Source organism: Gopherus flavomarginatus, chromosome 3 (assembly GCF_025201925.1).
Source record: "Gopherus flavomarginatus isolate rGopFla2 chromosome 3, rGopFla2.mat.asm, whole genome shotgun sequence".
Taxonomy (NCBI): domain Eukaryota; kingdom Metazoa; phylum Chordata; order Testudines; family Testudinidae; genus Gopherus; species Gopherus flavomarginatus.
In genome coordinates this window covers 147,896,226-147,906,131 of record NC_066619.1, presented here as the reverse complement: position 1 = coordinate 147,906,131, position 9,906 = coordinate 147,896,226, and the positions used below count along the sequence as shown (strand labels likewise).

The following is a 9,906-nucleotide window of genomic DNA, read 5'->3' as shown; positions in this document are numbered from 1 at the left end:
TGGATGGATCTGTGTTTTCTTTATTATCCTGTCTTTTGCCCCCTTGTTGCCATTTTGCTTTTAGCCACCAGCTGGCAGTGATCCTCTCCAGAGCATCAGGGCTTAAATTATGTCCAGAAAATAGAAGGAATCTGTTTACCAGGAGCCACTGGTCAATGTAAACCTGCTGCTTGTGAGCCTTCTGCCTTCATTAATAACTCTGCTTACCCAGAGCCAAACCGCAGTGGTGCTTTTGGGCCAGAGACCACGGTATCAGCTTGTAAAGAGGCAATATGATTGTGATTTTGTTTTGGTCTCTTCACACTTGTGAGACTTGATAGCAAGCAACTCAGGTAGGCAGCTGGCCTGAGACATGTCTCTGCATGAGCAAAAGAATGGCTCCATTCAGAGAGCAAGGCACAAGTCATTCCCTCTCACTGGTAAATAAGTGCTGTGGTAGTGGGAAAAACAACATTTACACTCCCACCTTCCCTTGATTTCAGCCTTGGGGCTATAGCCTCTCATAAATTCCACCGGGCAGATCTGCAATAAGTGGTAGATACATGGAGTTTCTGGTTTGAACAGGAGAAATGTATCTGATGGGATTTCACAGCAGGGGCAGTATTAAGGCACAGGCCCATGCCTAAGGTGCCAGCTTCTGGAGTCTTGTGATTACATCACAATCACAGCTTTCCTTTTAAAGAGGGTGAGTTTCTGTCCTTTGTGGTTGTTCAGAACAGCTTGAAAATGCCTCTCCCATCACACCCATGGAACCCATGCAGTAGCGTGTGCTTGAACCTGCAAAGAGCATCACACAATAGCTCTGAGAGGGGAAACTGCCCCATTAATCGTAATGTGGTGTGATCTCCACAACCCACTGCTCCTAGGGGCTCTTCCCACTGAGCTCTGTGTATGTGGTAGAAGGAATAGTGTGCAGTGATCCTAACTCATCCACCTATGCAGACATAGCTAGCACAAGTCCTGGTGGGCCCTCCTGCTCCCCCTTGCTGCTTCCTGTAGGAAAAAAACCCACCTACACCACTGTCCTTGCCTCTCAGGGGTGGCAGGAAGGGGTCTGCCACCACCACTTCCAGGGGGATAGGGCTAAGGGGGTAAAGACACTGGGGAGCGGGTCTCATGTGTTGTGCTTGAATTCCCGAATCCAGCCCTGCTCTCAGCCTACAGAATGGGCCTGGTTGCACCAAAAGGAGGGTTTATCCTACCACACCATTTAGACATATGCTGCACCCTCCACTTTTGTGGCAATACAAGCATGTCTTGCAGGAAAGATTGCTCATGCTTGAGGTGGAGTTATTAACACCTTCTCAACCCAGGCACTGGGTGAAATGTTTGCAACACCTCACAAACTCCTTGAGATTGGCAGAACAAAATCACTCAATTCTGCTTGTTTTGTCCCTTGCAATTAGACTCTGCTCATGATTGAACCACTTGACTTCCTATCCATCTAGGCTGTTTTCCAGCGGCATGGTACTTGGACTTAGTATGTGTTGTTCCATTGAACTTATTGGATTATCTGAGTGGTCCCCGTTAATTTTTTTCTCACTTTATTTGTTTGGGGGCGGTGGGGGAGGATGAAAAAATCCTTTTAATCATCTGGAAATTTCTGTGATGCAATTTCTGCTTTGTTGGGCCAAAAACAAAAATCCCCAAAATGACAATCTCACTCCATTAAGATGAAACATATAAGGGTTTTATTATCAAAAACCATAAAAAATGTCAGTTTTTCATTTTCAAACTGATTGTTTTAAAAAGCAAACAGAACCAACCATATAGTTTTCTTTGAAGTTTTATATGAAAAAAATATATATTTCCTGATCATCTTTAGGGATTAGGCTGGCTTCTTATTTAATCATAGCACTGGTCTAGACTGTCCCACATCATGACTATATGCCACAGTGACGACATGCAGAATGACTGAAAAATCTTTGCCCACTCATGTGTGGAGCCGGGGAACAAAAGGATAAGATATGTGTGTCCAAGTCAAAACAGTGTACCCTGTAGCAGCCGAGCTCATCTGGAGCCATTCATGGAGCTAGCTAATGGCTGAACACTAACCATTTTGCAGGGGTCGTGATGATGTGGGAAGTCCTAAAACAATTCATCATCAACAGCCAGATCTGCCTGAAATGCTGAGAAAGAGGATGTAAAATCACTTTTGCAAGCTGGCTGGTGTCCCGGACCTTTGAGGCATTGGCCAGATATGCACGCAAATCCCTCAGGTACAAGGAAGCGATCCTGAATTCTGCAGCCTTGATGTTTCTCTTGGGACATGAAGCAGCTGGATCCCACTAGTTTAGAATTCTTTCATTCAAGGGGTTCCCTGGGCCATGTATGGGTGGTGTAATAGTCCTATGTGACTTTGTGCTGATGTCCTATGCACCCCTCAGCACAAAGACACATCAGAGAAAGGGCAAGGGGGTGGAAAAAGATAGGGGGTGAAACTCTTTGTCCTCTAGCTGTTCTGTAACACTGGTGTGAATGATAGACAGCTGTGAGAATCAGCAATTAATTACAGCAGCAAGTTCCTAGGGCTAATTAGTGGGGAGGGATAGCTCAGTACTTTGAGCATTAGCTAGCTACACCCAGAGTTGTGAGTTCAATCCTTGAGGGGGCCATTTGGGGAATCGGGGTAAAAATCTGGGGATTGGTCCTGCTTTGAGCAGGGGGTTGGACTAGATGACCTCCTGAGGTCCCTTCCAACTCTAATATTCTATACAGGGGATAGGTATCTGGGTAGCACAATAGTGGGTTAATGCCTAAGAGGTACAACTCAGAGCCAGGGCAAAATCTTTAAGAAACACCATACAGGCTGAATTTAAGGAGAAATAACTGGAATGGAGTCAGAACCCTGCTCCCACTAGGATCTAGTTAAATCAAGCCACTTCTCATTTGTGCTGCTTTATCAATGAGAGCAAAGTTACGCACATGTGTTTACTGGATCCAGCCCACCGCGAGCTGATGAGAGATCTTGGGAACTGCTGTCCTACCCATCAGGTTCCCCAAGGAAACATGCCATTGTCATGTGAACCATGACACAATGATTCTGCTTTCAGCTGCAGCACTGACTTCTCACTCTCATTCCCATGGAAGGGTCAAATGAATACAAGTGCAGAAGGTAACCAACAGCAACAGAGCAATGGAGCCATTCATGCTGAATTTGGTATCAAAGAAGATGAGAGGTGGCTGACAGGTTCTTGCCTTTTTTCTAAAGTCAGTGGAAGTATCTGATACCTGTCACCATAGATCTATGGCCACTCTGTGGCCATACTCCATCCCTTCCACATCTAGTATTCCCTGACCACAAGATGGGCTACTTTGAGAGGATAAAATCCATGGATTTTTTTTCCAAGTGGGTTTTCACCTGCAGTGGGTTTCTAGGATGAAAGGGGCATATATAGTCCATAGCTACTATTGGTAATAAAAAAAAGTGTCCTGTCATGTACACTACCTCAGAAGATCTCGTATTGGCCACTGTTACAGACACAATATTGGGCCAATTGGACTGTTGGTCTGACCCAGAAAGGCAATTCTTTTGTGTAAAACACCACTCTTCCCAACAGGCACTTTCCTTCCATATCAGTGTCTTCTGCTGCACCTGGGCTCCTTGTGAGACCTCTGCCAGAATATCCTCCTCTTCTAGCTGGAGTACAGCCCCACAGTTCCTGGGGGGAATCCCTACTGCTGTTCTGTTGGGAGAGCAGTCTCACCAGGGGAGCATCCCTCACTTCTCCTGGTCCTCTCACTTTCTCCCTGGGTCCAGCTTTCCAGTATGGAGATGTCAGCAGGAAAGCTCCTCCATTGCTCCCCTGTCTTCAGCTTTCTCCAGCCCTTAGCTATGGCTCTCTGGGAAGTCAGCCAGCAACCCCCTCTTGCTACTCCCCTGGCCTTCAGCCTTCCACCTAGACTCTGACATTCTGACCCTGGCAGCTCTCACTCAGGTAGCTCTCATTCACCAGGCCTCCATCTCAACAAGCCTCTCTTTCCTCGGGGCCCAGGTGCCCTGATCCTTTATAGCCTCAGGGGCTGCCCCACTCTCTTAATCGAACGAACTGGGAGCACCTGGTCTAGCACTGGGGCATTGGACCCACTTCATTCACAGGGCCCAACTCCCCATGACACAAATCCTTCTGAAATGCCTTATACGACTCCCATCAATGTTATTAACGTAGGCAACTGAGCTTCTACCAAACCATTAATGTCTTCAGGGGTAAGAATGGGGGGAGAACATGGTGGTGCACTTCCAGGCTCTGCCCACAAAATAAGTTTCACCCATGTGAGTCCCCACATGAGATGCTATTCCTGGTAGGTTGTGTAGATATTCAAAATAGGATTGAGAAGCTGTTTGGCTCCCTTTTAAGCAGGGCTCCAAGATTCCCAAGCACTTGGCTTCTTGGTTCGGGGGCAGGGGGGGAGTAGTGGTGTTATTGTCCAAATGCAGCCCGCTTGTGGCACCAAAATCAGATTCAATTGGAGTAAATAGTGCAACTCTGTCACCCTCCATCTCCCTTCTTATATGATGGATTAAATAGTTAACAGCAGTGACATTTAAATGATCATCACTGGGCAGCTGACTGAACCCCTCATTGAGATGAATAGGACAGCTCACACCTCTCAGAGCTATTTTTCCAGGCTCTCTGCAGAATCACATAATATCTCTGCATCTGTTACATTTAGGGTAGGTCTATAGTGCATTGGTGCAGCTGTATTGCTGTAGCGCTTAAGCGAGGACGCTTCCACACCAACAAGAGAGCTTCTCCCATTGGTGTGGTTATCCACTTCCCCAAGAGGCGGTAGCTATGTCAACGGGAGAAGGCCTCCAGTCCACATAACACTGCCTACAAGGGGGGTGGGGAGGTAAGGTCGATATAACTATATCACACAGGGGTGTGGATTTTTCACAACATAGTTATACCAATATAGTCTGTAGTGTAGTCCAGACCTCAGTAGACATAGCTTCTTCACAACTTTTACAACTAGAGATTTAAAAGAGAGAGCCAGCTGAGATTGTGTAGAACAAGTTAGTAGCTGGAATAGGTGCTGGTATAGAGAATACTAGCTGTGAATATAGCCTTTCATCATGGCAGAAAAGTATCCCCTCTCTTTACTGAGGAACAGAAAACTAAGGCCCAGATCCTCAAAGATATTTAGGTACCAAAATCTCATGGGAATAAGTAATTAAAATATCTTTGAGGATCTGAGCCTAAGTGATTGGCTCAAAGTCATGCAGGAACACTGTAGAAGAGCAGCAGACTGAAGACCAATCTCCAACCTCCCACCAGCTGCCCTAACCATAAAATCATTCTTCCTCCCCACAGCTATGTGTCTTCTTCAGTAATGGTCTCTCCTCCCTCACAGCTGCTCACTAAATGTATGCACAGAATAGAGGCTGAGTAAACAAAAACTATTTGCTTCCACTAGGCATGTGGCCAAATGTATCAAAAATGTTCCCCCTTTTGTTTTATTGATACATAATATCAGAACAGAAGGAAACCATACTCCAGTCTGACTTAGCTAGTAAAGGTCGATCTTTGCTCCTGGGGCTGTCTGGAACAGAACAACTGGAGTGTTGCAGGAGAAGTCTAGAGTAAATTAACTCATGATGCAGTGAACAGACTTACCTAAATCATCCTTCTCATACTGAAGTTTCTAGTCTGTCTCATCCAGCCTTCATTTTCCTGACCAGTTAAAATAAAAGAAAATCATCCCATTCACCTCTTCCCAAATAGAGATTTCCAAAAGCAAACCAAGGTTAACCACTTGACAAACACTTTCTATTGCTGTAAGTCAAAACCAAAGTGTCTATATTAAATTGCATTGGCCAATAATCTGATAATCAGGAAACTGCATTTCTCAGCCAATAGTTCCCAGCTACATAATAAAAGCCCACACAGAGTATCTTGATGCTTCTGAGTAATTGGGTCTTTGTTACTTCATCACAAAATAAATGCTACTGTATTTTAATAAAAGGGATAATTTCAGGTTGAATAACACAGGGCAGTTGATATCTCCATTGTAATAATTGTGATGCATAATTCCATTTCCCCTTCTTCAAAAAGAAAAAAAACAAAACCACCTCTGTTTGTCACACAAAGAAACATTAGTTGTTTCCATAATTTTGCAAGAAAAATGGTACTGACAATAAGTCAGAGGCATGAGACATTACTCACATTCAACTTTAAAGTCAGGCATATCCAAAATATTCTCTCTTAATTTGCATGTCCCTTGATCTATTAGTGTGGCTGAGACAAGAAAGGAAATTAAGTCAGAGATAGATTTCCTTCCCATTAAAATATAATAGAGACAGAAGGCTTCATCCTTCACTCTCTTGTACTAGTTTTATACTAGGGTTACAGCACTGGCTCTAGCAGTGTAAAGTAGGAATATAACAATGGCAACTCATACCCACAGGTTTATAGGAGAGATTCTCTCTTTTTGTTCCAGCCATTTTCACTGCTCAGGTGGTACAAAGTGGCAAAACCTGGCTCTAACTGGCCCATTGAGAATTATCCACGTTGGGGAAGCTCTCAGCTGATATAAGGCACTGAAATCAACCGCTGCACCAACTGTTTTTCCTGTCGTAGCATAACTGATTGAGGGAATGCTTGAATCTGAACTACATCCATTCACAACTGGTGTATGGTCCGTAGGGACCTTGGCTCACTGGTGAAAATTCGAGTTGCCACGAAACTGCTCTAATTTATGCTAATGGACTGGGACCAGTGCTGGTGCAGCATGAGAATCAGGGAGGCATAACTTGCCCTTTAACAGATCTCAGCAGAGGATAGAATCCGGCCTGTGTATTTGTTCTTGTTTAAATCTCTTTATGGAGCTTCTGGGTTCCTTCCAGGTTAACCCTGTATCTCAAGCCTTTATGTAGTCCAGCTATTTTATAAATTATGGTGGATTTAGTGCTCTATGTCCAGATTAAGTGCCATTTTAGCTATAGAATTTAGAGAGGGGAAAGGTATGTTAGGTTACTGAGTCTATTTTCCTGCTGCAGTGGGATTAATTGTACTCCACAGATGCAGGATGAGTCCAATAAAACTACCCTAGATTATCTACTGAAAGAGCAAGAAGAATTGAGTTCATTGTAGAAAACTCTACCCCATGTTAAGGGTGAGATAAGGAACCACTGTAGTCAATGGGAGATCAGTGGAGCAGGACTGGGTCTGCACTGAGGTAGTGTAAGAGTCCCAGTGATCATTAACAAGGTATGCAGACAAGACTTTGCAGAGAGTACAGGAAGTAGTTAAAGAGACTTGGGGGAATTGTAGGTCCTGACTCTCCAGTAAGATCTGCTTGGAGAGGGTCCAGAATCCATTTCAGACTCAGGGCTGTGGGTAGTTAGATGTTTGCAGCGCAGTTCAAGAAAGCACTTAAGAGCCTAGCTTTTTAAGCATAAGCTTCAGTGACCTTCTTGAATAGGGATGATTTCCTGAATCAGGGCCCTGGGTCGGAATTTTGCCAGGTCACCAAAGCTAATGCCCCTTCACATATCCCTTACCCATTGCGATTCAGAGGCACACTGCTAGATGCATACCCTTTGCCTCCAATGGATTGTCAGTCTCTATAACTGTGCTCCTCTTTGCAAGAATTCTGATCTCTGTTGCTAAAGCCTCCAAGGGGTTAAATTGCTGATATGTGTGGCAGAGTTTAAAAATGTCAGCAGCAAAATCCACATCGTTCTTGTGTGTTCTTGCACGCACATTAGGATTTACATATGCATGCCAAAAATAAAACGCAGTATATTGAACAAAGAAATGATAGGTTTCTTAAGATAGATCAATCTTTCCATTTTTGAAAGAAAATGGTGAAATCAGCAGCACCTGCAAAAGCAGTAAACAGGGAAAGTAGAAGAATCATGGATAATTAATACCCATCAGACAAAGAAATATATGATAGAAAATATATTCTCAGCTGGTATAAATTAGCTTAGATCTATTGATTCTGAAGGAGCAAGGAGCAATACTCATTTTCATCATCGGAGGATCTCAGCCAATGTGATTTCACATAGATATATATAAAATTGGGGATAGTCAATAGGAAGACCTTAGGCCAAAAATCCAGACCATCAGATGCTTTTGAACAGACCCCAATATCTTTTTATTTACTTATTATTATCATTATCATTATTGTTCTTATTTTTCAAAATTATTTTCTCTGGGATCTGGACCTTGACTATACCTTGACCAAGAAATTTAGACCTTAACAAAAAAGAATTGACTACCCCTTATCTGGTAGATTATTGTTTCAAAGTATGGAGATGGTGTAGCATCAACTAACTGTCATATTCTGTTTATTAATTATTTTAAACAAACTATGATTATTGTGCATACAGATTCCTTATAGAGCTAATATAATTAAAATACAAAAAAAATTTACACACATTTGCTTATCATTCAAAGAAATAAAATCAATCCATTTGAAAGGTCATTAAAGATACTTAAAGGCATAAAGTTCAGAACAAAAATTGCCGTATGATTAAGGGTTCAAAAAATGTTGTTATAGCTGATGCTGGTTGTTGCCAGTATAGAAATATTTGCAAAAACAGTTTCCATTTTGTCTCAAATACACTACTTTCTGAAATATTATTTTTGGGGACTGAAATGTTCTCTGTTTGACCTTTACTCAGAGATGAATATTCTCAGGAAGTCTGAACAAAATTTCTTTCTCCAATTGTCAGTTTTATATCTATATGTATATATTTGGGGGGGGGGGAAATCTCATTTTCAAACAATTCCCCTCCCCCTCCAACTTGCAGATCATACAGAAATGACTGACATTTTTAATTTGGCATGCAAGGGGTTTGGGGTGGAGGCTGACAGCTTGTGACCCCCCCATGTAATAACCACATGACCCCTTGAGGGGTCCTGATCCCCAATTCGAGAACCCCTGCATTAGTGTATAGCTAACTGCAACTGAAAACCTGTAGCTAGCCCTTGGCCAGCTTACTTGGGCTCAGGCTAAGGAGCTGTTTAACTGCTGCGTAGTCTGGACTGTAGGGTCCAAAGCTCAGGCAGCAGCCTGAATATCTAACCCTGCAATTCAACAGCCCTGGAACCACCTGACTGCAGCATAGACTACTCTCAGGCAAATTGGAGTTTTCCTGCTTTGCTCTCTTTTTTCAGGAGGTCTCAATAAATTTCCCAATCAAATAACAACCTCCTACATTCCTCAAACACAGCCGCCCAAGAGGTGGAATTGAACCACTCTGTTGCTAGACAGCTACAGGTTTGAAGCCTGCACCCCAGACCACTGAGGATCACCTGGGCAAAGAAAGACCTCCAACACCTAAATATATAAAGCACCTCATAACTGAATTCTTGTCAGTGAGGGTTATCTAACACATTTTGGGGGGTGCTGCCTCTGTTTCTGAGTGCAATGTGGCCAATTGGTTTCATCTTTCTAAAAGAGGTTTATTTTCTCCTGTCAGGACTTAGCAGACTGACTGGGGATAATAAGGAAAACATAACCTCTCATTTGCATCCAGCACAGATACAGAGGCTCCTGGGAGACTGATCAGCTGCCACACTGTATCCTTATCCAGAATTACAGGGCTTGATATAGTAGCTTGGGGAAGACATCAGTGCAGTTTTTCGAAATGGGATGTTGCAGATTTAAAGGGGCCAGGCATTGCCAGAATGTTTTGAGAGCACATTTCCACACAGAGAACGCTTTCTTAATTAATGGCTTCTCCATCCCTCTGCAACAAGCCAGAGGGGGCCACTGTGACCACTTCTTAAAGGCTCTATGTTCTATTGTATCCTATATGTTTCCCTTCAGGCTGGGGTACAGGTGACTTTGTATGTTCCTTTTCACAGAGAAAGCATCTCAACAAGGAGAAAAGATTTAACAGCCACAAAGCGTGACAGCTTGGCTCCTCGGAAATGCCCAGGAAGAGATGAA

General features: G+C 43.4%; 1 non-coding gene across 1 annotated transcript; it reads right to left on the bottom strand.

Annotated features, from left to right (window-relative positions):
- Positions 1–9,185: 9,185 nt before the first annotated feature.
- Positions 9,186–9,272, bottom strand: TRNASTOP-UCA (transfer RNA opal suppressor (anticodon UCA)). Its single transcript has one exon. It is a non-coding gene; the product is annotated as a tRNA-Sec (tRNA).
- Between the last annotated feature and the right edge of the window lie 634 nt (positions 9,273–9,906).